Raw genomic sequence first — 20989 nt, forward strand, 5'->3', positions numbered from 1 at the left:
ATCACTTGCTAAAGACTTATTAGCTAAATATGATACCATTTATGTGAAATTCAATAACATATAAAATTAAATAATATATTGGAGAAACTAATATTTGGTAAAATTATAAAGATAAGAAAACAATAACCCCCAAATTCAAGCTTGTGTTTACCTCCAAAGTGGATCAGAGACCAGATCAGGGTTTCACAGATATAAGTAATATTTTATCTCATATGCGGAGTGGTAGGTACACAACTTTTCATTGTATTGCTATTCCTTACACTCACCAATATTTTATAAAATCCTCTTGATACTACTCAATATTTTAAAAAAGCTATTTAAAAAAACTCTATGGTTCTGAGAGCCAAAGTCTATAACTTAAAGCACATATGCTTCCCAGTTTGGGGTTGGGCTGGAGATTGGTTTGGAAAACCTGTCATTATGTTTCCTATCTTTACATACTGTTAATTATTCTATTGGTTGATTCAAGATCTTAGGGAAGAAAAAGGTTTTAGTCAAATCCTGTGTGAATCAGTTAACCCAGAAAAATCAACCTGTTCGTTAATTTCCAAGTATACAATTCAGAAGAATTGTATTCTTAAATTTTGTTTGCAAAAGGATTTTGGGGAGTTGGGAATACTTTTTCCCATAAAACAGTATTATAAATATTGGTCAAATTCCCACCTGGCCCAGGAAAGCCTATTTAACCTGCAGTATAACTAAATATAATACCGAGTCTTATATTCTTCTATTGATTCTACGGAAAATGAGGTTTAACTTTTGCCTGTGAAGTCAGGATGCTAGAACATACCAGCTACTGCTACAGCCCCAATCTCTCAGCCAGTGACCCTTCTCCTGTAAATATCCAGAGAGAGAGATTTTCATCCTGTGGTCAGCTTCCCTTATCATATGGGTAGGTGAAGAAGAATTCACTGAGGCAGCAGAGAATGTGTCCTACTCTATACAGCTGAGGCATTGTGGGAGACGATGTTGCAAAAATCAAGCATGGTTATATTGTGGACTTCCTTGAAAGCTTCACAGAGCAGCTGAGAATTTATGAGATAGGTAGATGGATGATCTAATAAAAATTAAGCTATCAGTTATTGAATATTTACTATGTACCATGGATTTTTTCCAAGTAGTGTACATGCACAAACTCATATACTACTCACAACAACTTTATGAAATATGTAGATAATTCAATATCCTTATCTTCAGATGAAGAAACTGAGAGGCAGAGTAGTATCAGATGACTAAGAAGCAGAGTGGTATTTCACCCGATGTCACACAACTAGTACATGGTAAAGCCATATGCAAACCCAGGCCACTGATTTGTAGCATCTGCCAATTTCTGTCGTGTAAATATTTCCATCACAATTGACCTTAAGCTACCAACATGATGTCACCAACACTGGGTTGGAAAGGGATATGCACAGTTGGCTCTAGCAAAATGATATGAGCCAGCTCTAGTGCAAAACTGAACAATGATTTATCAGTGCTTATTGTATACAAGAAGTACTATGCTAAAGCAAAACAATTGTTCAGGCTCCAATTCCTGCCCTTCTGGTAGTGACAGGATGAACGGAGAGACCATATTTACGTTAATGAAATATCGAATAAAACATATATCTGTAACTTTATAAGAGGAATGAGAGTTCACATTTAATTGTCAAATAAATGTTGTAGTTCAGAAGTGGAAAAAAATAGCAGTGGGCTCTATGGACAAGTAAGGTTTTATGGAGAATTAATGTTATTAAATCATTGCAGAATTTGTGTGGGTGAAGAGGAAAGCACTCTCAACAGGGGTAAGAACATGAACAAAAAGCGCTATTTAAGTGAATTAATGTTTTTTGAAATCAGTTCAATTCATTAAATCAGACTACAAAAGGAAATTGTAGACCCTCTCTCAATGGAAATTTTTTTCAGTGACCTAGATCAGATTCAACATTGATTTGCCAAGAGGCAGGGGGATGAACCGGATGACATTTTGAAATCTTTTCCAAGTTTTCTAATTCCTATAGCTGTAACTCTTTAGCCTTTCTGATCTTAAAATACGTTAATGAAGAGAGCATTTAAATCTAATCTTTCAAAATGCAATGTTCTGGTTCTGGAATGCTGAGAATCTTCCTCTGGCTAAAATACGAATTTCACATTCTTTTTTTTGGTTAAATTGTGAGTAATCAATCAAGTTCGTTTGTTATGTTGATACCTAGTGTGTAGCTGACAGATATCCTAAGAATTGGAAATTCTATTCAATTGCATGGATATTTTAAAGAATGAATTAATAAATGTCAATTGACAACAACGCTATCAAAAAGAATGAATGAGCGCTTCTAGAGAGAGGAGCAGAAACCGGTTTCCACACAGGCTGCTTTTTTTTTGTTTTTTTTTTTTGCGGTACGCGGGCCTCTCACCGTTGTGGCCTCTCCCGTTGCGGAGCACAGGCTCCGGACGCGCAGGCTCAGCGGCCGTGGCTCACGGGCCCAGCCGCTCCGCGGCATGTGGAATCTTCCCGGACCGGGGCACGAACCCGTGTCCCCTGCATCGGCAGGCGGACTCTCAACCACTGCGCCACCACTGAAACCCCACACAGGCTGTTTTTCTAAGCAGGGAGAAGGAGAAACACCACGGAAGGGAACAGAGGAGGTGGAGAGGCAGGGATTGAGGATGGAGACCTCTCAGAGTAAGAGACCACCTCAAGAAGGTGGGTCCTTTGCACTTGCATTTCTTTATGCGTGGAGCACTTTTCTCCAGGATATCTATATAGTTCACTCCCTCATCCTTTGTTTTTTTGTTTGTTTGTTTGTTTGTTTGGCCTTGCCAGGCAGCTTGCAGGATCTTCGTTCCCTGACAAGGGATTGAACCTGAGCCCTTGGCAGTGAAAGTACAGAGTCCTAACCTCTGGACCGCCAGGGAATTCCCTCCCTCATCCTTTAAATGTCACCTTCTCTGAGAGGCCTCCCTAGACTGTATATGTTAAACAGCAATTCTGGCCCCACCCCACATCTCACCAGTTGGCTCCCTTATGTCCCTTCCCCTGTGTTGTTTTTATCCCTGTCTCTAATAGTTCACCATTTGATATACCTGTTTATTTCCTTATAATCTGTCTTCCTTCTTCCGCCAACCCACACATGTATTAGAACGTCAGCTCCATGAGAGTGTCTCTGTTTTTGTTTACAGCTGAATCCACAGCATCTGTTACAGTGCCTTAAGACACACAATACGTACCCAATAAATACTCATGTGAATACAAGTAAATGAAGATGGGGTGATCAAATGAGCCAGAGATGTTCTGGTTCCTCAAATAGACTACACCTGTAACACTGGTCAGCTAGATTAAACACACCTCTATCGATTATAAGGAAAATCAAAATGATTAAGTATGGAAGAAGACAGCTTGAGCCCACTGCCAACCGCTGAAGATAAAACAAAAGAAATCCTTCAATCCTATTTTTGTGTTAATGCCACAGATAGTACAATGAACTTGGATCCTTACTCTAAGGTTGTTGTGATTATATCCTTGTAAGTATTTTATAATCCTAAGAAGAAAAATGTCCTGTGAGTGTGGGTTACTTTTTAAAATCACATAGTTCTGCCAAAATGTTTTGCAGACATTGTGGTAAAGGTACTTTAAGAAAACAATCTACGTTTCTGCCTTTCCAAAAGAACCTCTTAAATAGATACTTAAGTATTGATTTTTAGGTCCAAGATTTTTGAAACATGCTCTATATAACTGATTATTATCTTTTGGCATTTTATAAGAAGCTTTATAATTCCTAAAATATTCACTAAGAAATATAGAAAATATTAATATGTATTTAACTAACTTGGGTGAAACCATTTCAGGGCCCTTTGAAATCTTTTGTATTCTTCTTTTTAAATGTTGGTTTCAGATGACTTTCTCTGGGAAGACATCCTGATATAGACTGGTCTTTCATAATTCAGCTTGTGATATATAATTTCTGCAACTCCAAGATCTGTAAGAGGCCATCTGCAAAATTTGCCAGTTGCTGAGGGAACAATTATTTTTAAATTCCCGTTAATACAATCTTCAGCTAAGGAAGTAGGCAAGTTAGAAGAGGATGAGGGATGCTTACACTGTTTTCACTTTAACCAACACCTTGCATTACCTAATTTATTTCTCATAGCGTTTGAAAAGGTTGAATCGGACATTTTTTGATGCTGCAGAAATAACTGCTAGAACCAAAGGCACTAGGACCTAAAGCTAAAAAAGAGAAGTTGGGTATCCCCATTACCACTGTTTGGATTGACACGGATGCGTGAGATTTGTTTGTGCCAAGTAGGCACTGCAGACAGTAACAGTACTAGAACCATCTGGACAGTAGCTCAGGGAAGAGGGCTGCCACTAGTCTTAGAAACGGGAAAGGAGAAGGAATGCCACTGGAAGAGGCTGAGTGGCCACATGAGGAAAATGTATTGGCTTTTGAATTCCTGTTGCTCGTTAGCCAGAAAGGCAGGGACCCCCAACAGTCAGTCACATAAACAGGTTCTGCCCTCTTTTCATTATCCAATAGTTCAATTACTGGTTCTAGTTTTTAAAAGCTCACATTATCCAATTTAATTCTTAGGGCAATTCTGTGAGGTAGGCATTAAAAAAAATCATACCTCTTTTTCAGATTCGAAACTTGGAAATGCACTCAGAGAAGTTATACAGTAAGTCCAAGGTCACACAGTTAGTGAGAGAGCCAGGACTTAAACTTTTTTAGGCTTTGCCCTCATTTAATGTGTTCAGTAGCTCTTTTGGGCAAGGCACCATTAAATGCATTAAAGATTATATAAATATCTAAGATGGTTCTTGCTCTTAAAGAATTCTTAAGGAATTGTTGAGGAGAAGATCTTAAGTAGCTGGGTGAAAAGACAATAAAAGTACGATTAGTGGGAGATAATGCAACAAAGAAAGCTGAACTGCTTTCCATTAGAAAGAAACAGAAATTTTGGCAGGGTTTCCCCACTATAGAGACAATCCAGAATTGGAGAGAGAGAGAGTGGGATGAATGGCTGAATGACTTGGCAAAGAGACAGAAGGGATTTTTTTGGTTTTGTTTTTTCCAATCTTTTATTACGAAAAAATTTTAAACAAACAGCAAAGTTGAAAGAAGTTTTACAGCCAACACCCGTTTTCTTACCCACCTATATTCTACATTAATATTTTATTACATGTGTTTTATCACACACCTGTACATCTATCATCCCTCTATCTCTCCAGCAATTCATCTTTCTAAAAAAAAAAAAAGGGATTTCAAAGTAAATCGTGGACATTAGTATAGCTGCAGGCATTTTAAAAACAGGGATGTATTGTATTCCATTTAAAGTTATCTGTGTCGCTGCACTGTAATTCTTCATGTCTCCTTACCTTCAGTAAAGCTCACTCTACACAAAGAGGCCTTGTAAGAATGGTATTTTTAAATAATAGAAGTCAAGGAAAGTGGCTGACTTCCAAGTGTAAGTAGATGTAGAATTTGAGATAAAAGAATATACAAGACAAAGGGGAGAAGCCAAATTTAGTCGCATCAGGAAGTCAGAACTAGAGGTGAACACAAAATTATCAGCTCCCTGTACTGTGGAGGAGTCTTAGGGAGAGCATCCGACTTTGCACAAGGCGGAATTAGGGATCTGAGGCTGTCTTACACAGATCCTTGAAAGGCCAAGCAAATACCAGTTGACAAGTAGATTACCACCTCTTTCTCAGTCACCACTAACTAGAACTAGAGGTGTTCCATCACTGGAGGCAACACCTGTGATTAGAAGGAAGGGGCAAGGCAGAGAGGAAAGAAAACCTTGACTTGAACCCCAAGACCTAGCCACTGCCCTGGGTCTCCCCTGTTTTCCCTACCCACCCCCTACACCTCCTAATTTTTCTTCCTTCCTTTCCTCCTTCCTTCCTTCCTCTCTCCCTGTCTCTCCTTGTCTCTCTCTCTCCTTCCCGCTCTGCTTCTCTTATTCCTTCCTTTCTTTCTCTGTAGGGTGAAAGAAAGAGAGAAATAGGGGAAGATAGAAGAAAGAAAAATTAGGAAGAAGAGAAAGAGAAAAAGAAAAGAAAAAAGGAAGTCACTTTGGAATCTGGGCCCTTCTCTCTGCCTCCGATCTGATCAGGCTCAATTTCTGCTCCTACTTTAGGACACTGATTATCACAGGTAAGACAAAGAGAGGAGGAAACAAACTACTCCTGGTGGGGGATGAGGTGATGAGCTAGTAGAAAAATGGGAGAGAAGAGGAGGAAAAACTTGTGTAAGAGAAATCACTAATTCTTCTAAGCATTATTCCTACCCACATAAACCCAAACTCAGTCCCAGAAAGTCAGTCTTACAGTCACAGGTACCTCAGTGACTTTTTATCCCTAATTAGCAATTTCTTTGCAGTTTGCTTTTGTAAACAAAACTTCAAACACCTCTTCTCAAGTCACATGAGAGTCACACAAACACTGGATTAAATACAAGCTCTTTATTTACTTGTTATGTGCCTGAAGAAAATTATATAACTGCCTTGAGTCTCAATTTCCTTGCACCTAAAATAGGGCCAATAATACCTCCTTTCCTAGGTGGTTGTGAGGATTAGAGATAAAAGGGCATTAAAGTACATGCCACATAGCAAGCCCTCAATAAAAGACAGCTGTTACTGTTACAAGGTGGTAAGCCCTAAATTGGAACTCTAGGTGACAAACTGGTGTTCAGGTTTGAGGAGCTCTTTTGAGGGACTGCCTGATTTCAAAATAAAGAGTTAAGGTGAATTAGAAAAGAAAATGCTTTATATAAACCCGAGGAATGATGACAGACTGTGGTAAAGTAATATTTGCTAATATTTAAGGTTTAGTAATAAAGCTACCATATTGTATCTAGTTGCCAATCTCTTTGAAACTTTGCTGTTCACATGTCACCTTTTGAATATTGAGAGTGTTGTTATGTGTTTTGGTTTCAAAAGAAAGTATACACATATAAGTATATTTTAGGGGAAAACTGAGGGGGAAAAGCAGCTGAACTACCTCTCTGTTAATCAAACCTATAGCTGAAGTCTGGCTGTTCCGACTCTAACAACCAGTTACAGTAGTAACAGCTAATCTGTATTGAGCACTTATTTTGACCAGGCATTGTGCTAAGAGCTTTACGTGGGTAGCCTCATCTCCTTCTCACGACAACTCTATTCAGCAAGTAGAGTTAATAGGTGACGAGCCTGGGGACTGATATAAGAAACGAAGTCACTTTCCCAAGTGTACACAGAAAGTCGCAACGCCAGGCAATGTGACTCTATAGCTCGCACACTTAACTACTGCATTATACTGGCATGTGTCCAAGAGCCAAGGAGGCAGCGCAGTGGAACCCCTGACAAAGTTCCACGGAGAAAAATAACTTCACACGTTCTGAATTTCCAAACCGAAGTGTAAAGTATTTAATAACCATCCACTGAACCCACAGAGTGTTTTAGGCACAGTGCTGGGCTCAATGTTAGATGCAGGAAATACTAAGATGAGATAGATTCCTGCCTTTGAGGACTTCAGCAGGTCAATATTGATATTCTGTTGTTGTTCTTATTTAATGTTACAAGGTTAAAGATAATTAATTGTACTACAATTATATTTATGTATATTTGTAATTCCTGAATAAAAAAATCAAACTGAATCTAAATGGTGTATCTGTAATTCTTTAATTTGGGTTCCTTAGAATATTATGTAACTAGCAAAAGATTTGGATATACATTTCACTAGAGAAGGTATACAAATGGCCAATATGCCTTTCTTGGAATATTAACAAGTATCACAAATCTGGCACCATTAGTCATTGGGGAGATGCAAATTAAATCTACTATGAGATACAATTTCACACCTACTAGAATGCCCATAATCAGAAAGACAGTAACAAATGGTGGCAAGGATGTGGAGAAATCAGAACCCTCAAACATTGCTGGTAGGAAAATGTTAAATGGTGCAGCCACTTTGGAAAATAGTTTGACTATTTCTTAAAAAGTTAAACGTAAGAGTTACCATTAAACGCAGCAAGTCTTATCCTAGGTTTATCCCTATGAGTAGAATTGGGAAATGAAAATATACATCTACACAAAAAAATTGTACTCAAATATGTATAAGTATTATTCATAGCATTATTTGTAACAGCCAAAAAATAGAAATGACCCAAATGGTCATCAACTGGTAGATGGATAAACAAAATACGGTACATCTATTCAATGATTTCTGTTATTCAGCAATAAAAAGGAATGAAATACTGATGCATGTTACAAGATGGATGAACCCTGAAAACATTATGCTAAATGAAAGAAGCCAGACACCAATGGCCACATATTATACGATTCTATTTTTATGAAATGCCCAGAAAAAGCAAATCTGTAGAGACAGAAAATAAATTAGCTGTTGTCTAGGGCTGGGAATGAAAGCAAGGATTAACTGTAAATGCACGTAAAGGATTTTACTGGGGTGATGAAATGTTCTAAAATTGGATTATGGTGATAGTTGCACAACTTGGTAAGCTTACTTAAAACTATTGAATTATACAATAAACATAAGTGTATTTTATGATATGCAAATTATGCCTCAATAAAGCTTATTTTTAAATCCTAGACAAAATAAAATAAAACAAAAAAACAAACAAACAAAAAAATCCTAAGCAAGTATGGAACTGAAAATCTCTGGTATTTTAGTTATTAATAGGAACTATTTTTGTTTTATATAATATTTATTTTAACAAATATATTCAATAATATATATAATAATTATATATTATTAAAATATATACATAATTACATAATAGATTACATAATAGAATAGAATATGGGGGTTTTCTGTACTAAAGCTTTATAATTGCCTGTCACTTGATCATGTATATTCAGGTTTAAACTCTATCTCAATTTTAAAGCAATTACTCAATTAAGAAATAATTTCATAAAGCAAATAATCTTTTTATAATTAATATAGTGGTTTAAAAATGTCTTGGATTAAATAGTGCATGACTTTTGAAATGTTTACTTTTACAGGCTATAGTATAAAGTAAAGAACCATAGTAATTGCCTCCTTTTTCATTGAATTTTTGCGACATTTCTTTCTTGTCCAAATGTTTTCTTATATAGTCTTAGTTTACCCTCCAGTAAGCCTATGATTTAGGAAGAATGGATATTACCCCCATTTTACAGTTGAGTAAATATGGGCTCAAGTGGGTTGGGTGACTCAGCGTCCAGGGGAGTTAACAATTATATCTGAGCAAAAAACAGTGTGTCCTTCAATGATTGGATACTAGAGTGACTTCTACTGATAGAAATTAGGATTCTAATATTCACAGATTATTTCTATATATGAAATTAGAGTGGACTTCCAGTCTCCGGTCCGACATATAAAGAGCTTGGAAGTTGTCGTTCTCCCATCCCCACAACAACAGAAAAAACCTGAACATATTGAAAATCAACCATTCTTCTTAGATCTATCAGAGAATTGAGGTTGCAGGGCAAACCACTGCCCCAAACACTGGAGAGACAGATGCCTTTGCTTGCCCTCAAGATAAACTATTTTATCAGAATCTAACTGACCTGAGGGAAAGGAAATACCTAATTCCAGCCCCCTCTAGCCTTACACCTGGAGGAAGAGAAATACCAAATTCCAAACCCCTCTAGCCTTCCTCTCCTACTTAATAGTAGGGAGTTGGGGAGGAAAAGATGAGCTCTCAGGAAGGTCACAGCCCAGGGACACAGGACTCACTGAAAACCTGAAAGGTAATCATAGGCTATGGAACACACCTCCTGTCCCATACTTCACCACCATGTCACTCAGATTCCTGTATAAAAACAAACAATTACAGCTAAAAGAACTGCAAGCCTCAGACCCTACTACAGAAGGACTCTCTCAGGGAGACAAAAATAAGGACATTAGAGGAATTTTAGCCTCTGACACTATGGCTGCAGCAACAGTAAACACAACCTAACTCCTAGCCAGATAAACACAAAACTTCACATTGAATGCCCTCACTTACTTTTACCCAATACATCATGTCCGGCTTTCAACAAAAAATTCCAAGGAGTGCTAAAAGGCTAAAAACTCAATCTGAAGAGGCAAAGCAAGGATCAGAACCAGACTAAGATATGGCAGAGTTTTGGGAATTATCAGACTGGGAATTTAAAATAACTATGATTAATACGTAAAGGGCTCTAATGGAAAACGTGGACTAAAATGCAAGAGCAGATGGATAATGTAAGCAGGAAGATGGAAATGCTAAGAAAGAATCAAAAAGAAATGCTAGAGGACTTCCCTGGTGGCGCAGTGGTTAAGAATCCGCCTGCCAATGCAGGGGACACGGGTTCAAGCCCTGGTCTGGGAAGATCCCACACGCCGTGGAGCAACTAAGCCTGTGCACAACAACTACCGAGCCTGTGCTCTAGAGCCCACAAGCCACAGCTGCTGAGCCCGTGTGCCACATCTACTGAAGCCCACGTGCCTAGAGCCCGTGAGAGAAGCCACCACAGTGAGAAGCCCGCGCACTGCAACAAAGAGTAGCCCCTGCTTGCCACAACCGGAGAAAAGCCCACGTGCAGCAACGAAGACCCAACGCAGCCAAAAAAAAAAAAAAAAAAAAAAAAATGCTAGAGATTAAAAAAACACTGTAATCAAAATGAAAAATGCCTTTAATGGGCTCATCAGCAGAAATGATACAGACAAAGAAAGATTTCAGTAAGCTTGAAAATATGTCAATAGAAACTTCCAAAAACAAAAAACAAAAAGAAAAAAAGAGGGAAAAAATCAGGACAGAGTACCCAAGAACTGTGGGACAATGAGAAAAGGTGTAACATAACTGTAATGGGAATACCAGAAAAAGAGGGAAGAGACAAAAGAAATATTTGAATAATGACTGAGCATTTTCCAAAATTAATGACAACACCAATCCACAGACTGGGAATCCCAGAGGACACCAAGAAGAAGAAATACCAAAAAAAAATCGACACCTAGGCATGTGGTATTCAAACTGCAGAAAATGAAAGGGAACTTGGAGCATTGATCCAAAGTTTAAAGGGTTTTTTGTTTTGTTTTTTCCAATTAACATGACAACTAGGGCTTCCCTGGTGGTGCAGTGGTTAAGAATCCGCCTGACAATTCAAGGGACACAGGTTCGAGCCCTGGCCCGGGAAGATCCCACATGCCACGGAGCAACTAAGCCCGTGCGCCACAACTACTGAGCCTGAGCTCTAGAGCCCACGAGCCACAACTACTGAGCCCATGTGCCACAACTACTGAAGCCCATGTGCCTAGAGCCCGTGCTCCACAACAAGAGAAGTCACTGCAATGAGAAGCCCGCACACCACAACGAAGAGTGGCCCCCATTTGCCGCAACTAGAGAAAGCCCGCGCACAGCAACGAAGACCCAATGCAGCCAAAAATAAATAAATTAATTAATTTATTTAAAAAAAATGACAACTACTTGGTCTCTCTTCTTTTTCTTTTTTTCCCCCTTCTTTTTCTTCTGACTTCCCCCCACCACCTAAAGTCTCCTGTCTGGGGAATATGGTAGAATTTTGTTACAGGGGCTGTATAACTTAATTATTTCCCTCTTTAATAAGGAAATTATTTAAATATAAAGAACAAAAAATAGAATGTTCTATTAGCTTTGTCTCTCCAAATGAACTGCAGATTTCTCGAAGGCGGGGATTATATACTGCATAATTCTGAATCCCTTAGAGAGTGTAGTGCCATCTATAGTGTTGAAGCAAATGACATCCTGTTGTTTTAACTGGTTGGAAGACACTGTAAAAGCCTAACTACACTGGGACCTGCAGGTTGGGACTGGAGCCTGGTGAAGAGGAAAGCCATTAATCAAGTGAATTAAATAGTTTTGAAGTATTCTTTAAATATTTAAAAAGTAAAACTCATTCTCTCTATGGTCCCATAGTACGTTGTGCCTTTATAAGACCTGCAATGACTTGTTTACAAGTCCATTTAGCCTCTTAGAGTGTAAGCTCCTCTAGGATGGGGTCACATTTTTTTCCTCTTTTAATTGTGAGAGGCACTTAATTCACGTTTGGTAAATAAAAAGTTGAGAGATTACTGATGAGAGGAAAGAGACTCTAAAGCCATTCTATAGTCATAAAGCTATGCATTTAAAAGAAGTACCTAAATGTTATATTTCAGAGGAATTTTTGTGTGTGTGTGTGTGGCCTCTCCCGTTGCGGAGCACAGGCTCTGGACGCACAGGCTCAGCGGCCATGGCTCACGGGCCCAGCCGCTCCGCGGCATGTGGGATCTTCCCGGACCGGGGCACGAACCCGTGTCCCCTGCATCGGCAGGCGGACTCTCAAACAATGCGCCACCAGGGAAGCCCTCAGAGGAATTTTAAAGGAGTTTTTCCCAGAGATGCGATGTGACCCCTTTGCCCCCCAAAGTCAGTCTTCTTAGGGAGCCTGGATTCCACTCAGCCCCTCTTCTTCTACCCAATGACTTTCATATCTCTGTTTCTATTGGCTCCTTCTCTCTTTTTTCCTGATCTAACATCCTTTTCATGGGGGTGGGGGGAGAACTCAACAACAAAAGAACCAAACCTCTTTGCATTTGCACCATTACCCTTTCCACCTCCCATCTTGCTTCCTTCCTTTCTTTAATGGCTAAACCTCTCAAATGCACGATCTTCAAGACATTCACATTTCCAACCCCACCACAGCATCAAGACTAGTTATGTTAAGGTTAAAGGATTTCTAACTGAACTCAGAAGTCATTTCTCAGTTTCTCATCCACTTTAAGTTCCCTGTGCTTCAAAATACTTTCATAAAGTAAATGATCCTTTTATGAAGTGAATAATCACATGCTCGTTTATCTGTTTCCTGGAGTTCAGAAAGGAAGGCAGGTTTCCAGGTTGGGGTGTTGCCAAGGAGGGCTGTCTTAGTCGCTCCCAGTGGAGCTGGCGTTTGGGGTTTGGCTCCCTAGCGCTCACCAGGCAATATTATCCCTGTTTCAGAGCTGACTCACCCTGACTCATAAGAGACCCAGCATAAAAACCGAAATGCTGAGTTATTGATTGGTAATGAGGAAATATAACTGTTGGGTGGAATGAACCATCCTATCAGCCTGGTCATCCTACTTCTTGGAAAGCTTCATGGAAGCCAAAATAGCTAAAGATTGCTGGTCACAACAGAATCAGGATAAGAAGAGTTAGCTACCTAATTTGAATTCTTGAATATTAGGACTCTGATAGCCTGACTCATTTATCATTTCCCACTCGTCTCCACCATACAGGAATGTGTTATGCCAATTTGTTCTAATTCTGCTTTTTCTGTGCTTTGTAACTAACCTCTCTTCTTATTTACATACTATTTTAATCAGGTTATAATTAAGGCTTGTTTTGTTGATCTATATCCCTTACTGCGATCCATTTCTTGTTTATTGTACAAATTGACTTTCAGAGGTTGGTCTTATTGCTAATTAGAAAAATGTCTCACTGTCATCTGCACCTATAGATTGTAAATATGGATTTCCACATATTATGTCATATTTCTTAAAGCAAGGTACACCAGGATAAATCAGCCTGATCACCCACCTGCCTACTGGCTGTAAGATACGTCTTTAAGATTCTTCTAGATTGTGACTGTTGGCTTTTCCATTGTTTAAGGTATTCAAAAGAACATCTCCCCAGATCCTGAAAGCAGTCCTAAGTTAGGTTCCAAATATTTGAGCAAAGGCAACATTGTTGGGACAATGGTAGTAGAAACTGACTATATTTTTGGTATGTAGTATAAAAATCACAGTCACAAACGTGTCCAATTATAGAGAAAATATTGAACTAAGAATGACTGGCTAACTTCAAGTTTCATTAACATTTACTATTCGTTCACTTCTTTTGTAATCTATTAGCTTTTTTTTTTTTTTTTTTTTGCAAGATAAGCAGTTACAAGGGCCAAAGTTTTAAGAAAAATTTATGGGAGAATAACTTAAAATTGAGAAAATTCAATTCATAAACTTTCTCCCCATGAATTGAGAAGTGATCACTATTATTAATTAGAATGGAATGATACTAATGCAGGAGGATAATTTGAGAACTGCTACTATATGGTGAGTTATTGAATACTTTTGATGGAGTAAATAACAATTTTATTATTTCTATTATAAATGTAGAAATCGGATCGGGCCTGCCGAAGCAGGGGACATGGGTTCGTGCCCCGGTCCAGGAAGATCCCACATGCCGCGGAGCAGCTGGGCCCATGAGCCATGGCCCGCTGAGCCTGCGCGTCCAGAGCCTGTGCTCCGCAACGGGACAGGCCACAACAGTGAGAGGGCCGCGTACCGCAAAAAAAAAAAAAAAAAAAAAAAAAAATGTTTTACAGTATTTGCTTGGTAGAACTTAGAAGAAAGGATTCTCTTGGTTCTGATTTTTAATCTTATATGACATCCATTTCCAGAGAGAAACCAGCAGAGTTTTTAAAATCCTTAACAATATTGTTCTGAATAAATATGTTTTACTATGATATGAAAAATGTTACTAAAAAATAACTAGAATATGGTTGAGTAGCCTAGTTTGTGCTTTATTATTTGCTTGCTAGTTGGGGGAAGTCACAAGTTCTGCAGAAGTTATTTTCAAACATTAGGGAAACTCAAAATCCTTTGGAGGGCTTGTGAAAGCAGATGGTTGAGCTCTATCTCAGAGTTCCTGATTCTGTAGGTGTAGGGTGGGGCCCAAATTTGTATTTCCAACAAGATGTACCAGATTTTAGGACCACTGCTCTATATACCCTGGGCTATTTCCATTTAACAAGCTCCTGTTTATCTTTCTCCCATTCCTCACAGTGGTTTAACCAAACTTTAGCACCTCACACCCATTTTACTCTATCATCCCCACTTTTGCAGCATCCCTACTTTCCGACATTTCAGGGAGAAATTGGGGTCATTGGGTATGAACTGCCTCAAGTTCTTATTCTTTTCTTCCAGTTAGTCCTTTTCCATTTTAAGGTTCATCCCACTTCCTGGACTCTTGATCAAAAACCTTCCCATTTCTTCCAGGATCTAATTCCATCTTTATGTCCTGAAGATTTTGCCATTGGCCCTCCTTTATATCAAGTGTTCAACCTCTTTGCCAGCTTCTTCTCCAAAGCTCGTGGAAAGCTCAAGGCCATAATCTTAAAAAATCTATCCTGTGACCTTGAATATTTCTCTAGATATTCTCTTTCTTCTTCACAGACCAAGTTCTTGGAAAGAATAACACACTTGATTTCTCAACTTCCTTATCTACTCTTCCTTTTTCAAGTTACTACAACCAAGTTTCTAATCCTACCACTTTATGCTGCTTTGGAAAAGGTCACTTTGAACTGGCTAAATCCAATTAACTCTGATTCTTATTTTAGTACCTCTAATTTCTCTTTGGAACTCCTTGCTCTCCTGGTTTCCATGACAACACTGCTTCCTCAGTGTCCTTCACAGGCTCTTCCTCTCCCTCTCCCACTGAACGTGGGCATCTAGAATTCCATCTTTGACTCACTTCTCTTTGTTCTGTGCATGCTCTCTTGGCCATTTCATTGTCTCTCTTGGCTTCAGTTGTGCCCACAGATCCTCATGAGAATGTTTTCTGGCCAAAGCTGGAAACAGGGCTAAATGCTACATCCAAGTGACGTGTGTGGAAGGCTGTACGCTACTGGTTCCCAAACCTAAATGTCCATCTACTCTCTTGAACTCCAAACTTTATTCTGGCTTCTATCACCACCATTCTGTCTGGATAGTCCAGTTGGCTACTGGTTTATAGCCACCTGCAATTTCGTTATGGTCAACTTAAACTTACCAAGACTAACTTGCCTCTCAGTAAGTTGAGAAAACTTGGAATCATCCTGTTTCCTCTTTGCCTTACGTCCATCCTGATATCTTACCAGTTAGTTACTGGTCCTATAAATTCCACTCCCTTAGTATTTCTTCCCTCTGTCATCTTTTATCATTTCCTAGTCCACTGACGTAGCTCAAGCCCGTATCAGCCCTTTCCTGAATTGTTAACTTCTTCCAGTTTTTCACCCTTCCAATATTTCTTGCACATTACTGCCAACTTACTAACAGGCAAATTTAATCATGTCCTTAAAAAAACATATTTCCAAGTTTCCCCATTTTTTATTAGATAAAGTCCAAATTCCATAAAGTAATACACAAGACATTCTATGATCTGGCCCTTCCCAAGTTTCTGGCTTCCTTTCTTACACCCTGTGATCCCATCATACTGGACAACTTGCAACTCCCTCTAACACACTGTGGCTTTGCTCATGTTACTCCCTCTGCCTAAATAATCCTTCCTCATTTTGTTCCACTATTACTTTTCAAGACTGAGTTTTTGAGTCATTGTCTCAATAGTAATAATACTAATAAAAAACAAGATGCATTCAGTGCATGTTATGTACCAGACACCTTACATACATTCTCACTTTACACGCAATCCTCACAACAAAACTCTGAAGTTTATAACAGCCTTGTCATAAATTATGCTAATAAGTGGCATGAAAGCCCATATTTTTTGGGTTAATGAAGTTGTCTTAAGTATATTCTGGAAAGAGAAAATATACCTTATGCTGCATCTATGAAATACTAAAAATAAAGTAACTTGGTCAAAATTTTTGGTATAAATCCCTGATCACTAGCAATTGATCTGAGCATTCCTTAGTCGATACAGGTTTATTGCATCCAACTTCAGAGTATGAACTAGGAATAGCAGGCTGCATTAGCTATACTGTGGTTTATTTCACTTATGGTACTGATTCATTTTGGGCCCTGTTTCCATGTATCACAGAAAAATAAATGTATATGCATAATATAAAATGGAGGCCGTTATTCAAATAATTCACTGAATTAGATCCAGTTTTACATCTAAATTTTTCAATGAAAGTACTTTGGGGAATTGAATGTTTCTGTATATTTGTCTCAACTGAATTCTCGACTTTATTTTCAGGTATTGATAGACCACCTGCCAAAAAAAACAACAACCCTAAAACAGTTATTCTTTTCTTTTCTTTCTTTTTTCTTTTTAAACAAGGGAATGTTTAGCTTTCCTCACCTCTTCTTAAAGCAAAAATAAAATATTCCTTGACCTATGTTAGGTCTAGATGGACCTCTATTATGTGAGCAGGATTAGAAATTAAATTATTATTAAAAGAGTTACAAATACAAACTTTCCTTCATTTCCGTAAGAACTTACTTATGATGGCAAAAACATTAAAGATAATACAAACACTGTACTTAATTACTTATTTATGCCTAAAACTGGATTCTTGATCTCTTACACTTGGATTTTTTTTTTTTTTTTTTTGGCCGCGGCCACATAGCATAAGGGATCTTAGTTCCCTGACTAGGGATGGAACCTGCGGTCCTTGCATTGGAAGTGCAGAGTCTTAACCACTGGACTGCCAGGGAAGTCTCTGGATTCTTGATCTCTTATACCCACCCAACATACTCCATCCCCAGTCCTTTCCATCTCAGTTCATGGCAAATTCATTTTTCCACTTAGAACCCTTGAGAGTCATCCTTGATTCCTCTCATTCTCTAGAATCCCAAATCCAATCTGTCAGTAAATCACAATGAGTTTCAAACTATATCCAGAATCCATCCACGTCTCATGGAATCTCCTGTAACAACCCTAATACAAGCTACCGTCATCTCTTGCCTGGTTACTCTCTGTGCCTCTACAGACTATTTCCAGCCCAGCAGCCAGAGTGATCATTTTAAACCCTTAACCACATCATGTCAATTCTCTGCTAACAGCCTCCTAGTCCCAGGCACACAGACCTTCCACCATCTGGTCTCTTAGTTCTTCCGTGACCTCTTCTATCTTCTTTCTGGGTCACTATTCTTCAGCTAAAATGGCCTCTTGGTCACTCCTGCAACTTACCAGCCCCGTTCCCACTACAGGGCCTTGGCACGGGTTGTTCTCATGGTCTGGAAGGCTCTTTCTTTAGATATCTACAACTACCTTCTTCCTCAAGTCATTATTCAAATGCCACTTCCTCAGTGAGCCCTACCCTGCTTGCCCATTACAAATATCACAGTTCTCCTATTCCTCCTGCTTGTTCTCATTCCATAATCCCTTCCCTGTTGTATAAAATTTTCCCCCTCTAACACTCATAGCCTTTCAACATATTACACAATTTGGATATTTATTTTATTGTGCAACTCCTCCTTCTAGAATGTGAGTTTGATGATGGCATGGAGTTTTGTTTTGTTCACTGCTATATCTGCAGCTCCTAGAATAGTGTCAGGCACATGGTAGGCCCATCATAATAATTGTCGAATGAACGAAATAATTAGCACCTATCACTAACACTCAGCAAATAGACCTTATTTTCAAGGGGAGAAATGTAAAAGTTGTTCGTTTCTAGTACAAGAGGTATTATATATTGGATTCTATAGGAAAGGGAGCAACTAAGTTTCCATATGTCTAGAGAGTTCAGGGGCCCCATGAAACCCTGATATTCTATGATTCCCTTCCCATCTAAGTCTAAAAAATGATCATTTTCTAGCAGCCAAGCACTAATTTTAAAAGATCCTGGAGTGTTAAACCTGCAATGAGAGATTCCTAAGAGGATGGTTCATGATTATAGCTGCTCAGTGCTGCAATTCTTAGCATTTCTTCTCTCACCACTGTGTTGCTCTTCCTACTTCAAAACATATGAATATAATTGGAAGGTATGGGAAGTCAATTTGATTACACTCTGAACAGTTATGTGATACACCCTCCCTCCAGTGTGTCAATAAATTTGATTAATATATATCTTTTCATGTTGGGCTTTCTTTTGAAATACATAACATCAGTTGATCCAAGTTGGCCTAAAGCAAGAGTCCTGCATAGTCACATAATTTTTGGTAGCATAAATATAAATGCTGAAATTATTCTGTACACCTTTAAGATTCATCTTTTGGTTATTCCTACTTTAAAGGAGCATAGAGTTTTAGGGTTACAGGTTTTACTTCATTTGGTTTGATGACCTCATTTTACAGATATGAGAACTTGAGGATCCATGATATAAAATGACTTGCCCAGGTACCACAGAGCTGAATAATTGTTTTGGTCAGAACTCCTCGTTCTAAAGATAAACAAGATACCCCGAGATTGCAATTGAAAAAGAGTTCTTACTATTAGGAAATTAACTGAATATAGCAACAATTTCAATATGCAATTCTAAACAATATTCATTCTACCTGGTTTATTTCCATGGTGACTATTTAAACATTAGAATAGCAAATGTAGCAAAGGGTGAAATAATTGATAAATAGGAAAAGAAAAAGCCTGCACAAGCATCCTAATACATGACAGTCATGGGTCACAAAAGAGTAAGAATTTGCAGGTCACCTGGAGTAAACTGTCTGCATGGCGTCCACAGGAGAAGAAACCACTTTAATCACAGAGATGGCGCCATACTAGGCATGGCTTCTGCTATTATTTGGAGGATTAAGCCTTCTTTCATTATCTAATCTAGTCATCCTCTAAGATGCCAAGAGGCATTTTTGCTTAGATATGTACCCTTTCTGTTTTCATTAGTCAGTCTATATGAAGGTTATTATACCAGAGGAATGTAAAAATCTACAGTAACAATGCTTCGTTTTCCTTTAATGGCTTTGTTCAAGGGATGAAGACATTTTTGTGGTGTGATGAATTCACTTGGTCTCCTGATGTGTTTTTTCCACATGCCTTGGAAATCACGTGTTTTTCTGAGAGGTGGTAGTCATCAATGTCTTAATTTCAGCACCACTGCTTTAGCTTTGTTACAATGAAGATATCTTAGTAGCATTGATAATTTAGGATCTTTGATATTAATCGAATGGAGAATATTTTTGACCCATTGTGGGCAGGAGTGCTCTCAAACTACAAACAAAACTATGACTAAATCAAATTTTTAAAATAGATTTTAACAGATTCCAGGAGGTAGGAACACTAAGATAACTCATGGGACTGCAAAGCTAAGATCTCCGCCAACAGCAAGTCACAATTTCCTAAGAGTGAAATTTTGAGCTCCCTCTACCAGGGCCTGTTTAACTCGGTTTCCCTTCTCCATGGCACACTTTGATTAACTCCTGCTGTGTGTGATTATATGTAGGTTAGACACCAGTGGCTTGAGAGTAAGGTCTGGGTTCTGTCCCGAAAAACTAGGTCAAATCTGGCCTCCATGTGATGCAGGTAAAAGTCCCATGAAAATATCAGTACGGCAACACTGACTGAACACAATTTTACTTGAAAGGATCTCCTTCCAGTTATATTTCCTTAGACGTACTATTAATATTTTTCTTAATTTTCTTCTATTTTCTTGCTAATGTACTTGAAAGGGCTTTTCAACTATTGTATAAACCAGTCTTCCTTCATAAGAAATTACGACGATTCTCTGTTACTTTCTTCCCCTATACACTTTGCCCATCAGTGGATTGAGCCCTGATTTACACATTATGGTGAGCTTTTACAGCCTAAACAAATTTATTCTTTTGGAACTTTATTTGGCAAGTATTTAAGTGTTGGGGAGATTAAAGGAGAGCTAAAAGCAAAATTAACAAGAGACTCAACTACAATCCACAGACGAAATAACCAAATAAGTTGCTATTTTAAACAATGTAAGCGAATAGGAAGGGATTATTTCAGAACACAAATATTCATAGAGGCAAGAAAATAACTGAAGTAATAATGCTTAAAAAAGACTTGATGAGGGTTAGTAGTTGAATCTCTGAAATATAATATTTGACGTCATAGGCATGGACTTAAGCGGGTAAGTTTTCTTTCCTGAGCAGCTGAAAAGAATGTTAAAAATATAAATAACAAGACCACGTAAAATAATGAAAGCAACTGAAATCACTGTCTTATGATTGTATTATTTAAAGAAATACATCTGTATCAATCAATTCTGAGAGGACAGGATGTACAGCTCAAAAGTGGGAGTGCAAGATTTTAAAATAAGGAGAAGCAGGCTAAAATTCTAAGGAAAAATAAATATAGAGTCATCCATTCAGAAGCCTTGAAATAGCAAATAGTTTTCAATAAAAACGTGGTCATTAAATGCTTGAGCTTGGTAAAAT

At 38.3% G+C, this 20989-nt stretch overlaps 1 protein-coding gene across 4 annotated transcripts in view; it reads right to left on the reverse strand.

Annotated features, from left to right (window-relative positions):
- RUNX2 (RUNX family transcription factor 2) overlaps window positions 1–20989 on the reverse strand; it is a 314752-nt gene that overhangs the window by 243740 nt on the left and 50023 nt on the right. The window lies entirely within an intron of this gene.

The sequence above is a fragment of the Pseudorca crassidens genome, chromosome 10, assembly GCF_039906515.1.
Source record: "Pseudorca crassidens isolate mPseCra1 chromosome 10, mPseCra1.hap1, whole genome shotgun sequence".
NCBI lineage: Eukaryota > Metazoa > Chordata > Mammalia > Artiodactyla > Delphinidae > Pseudorca > Pseudorca crassidens.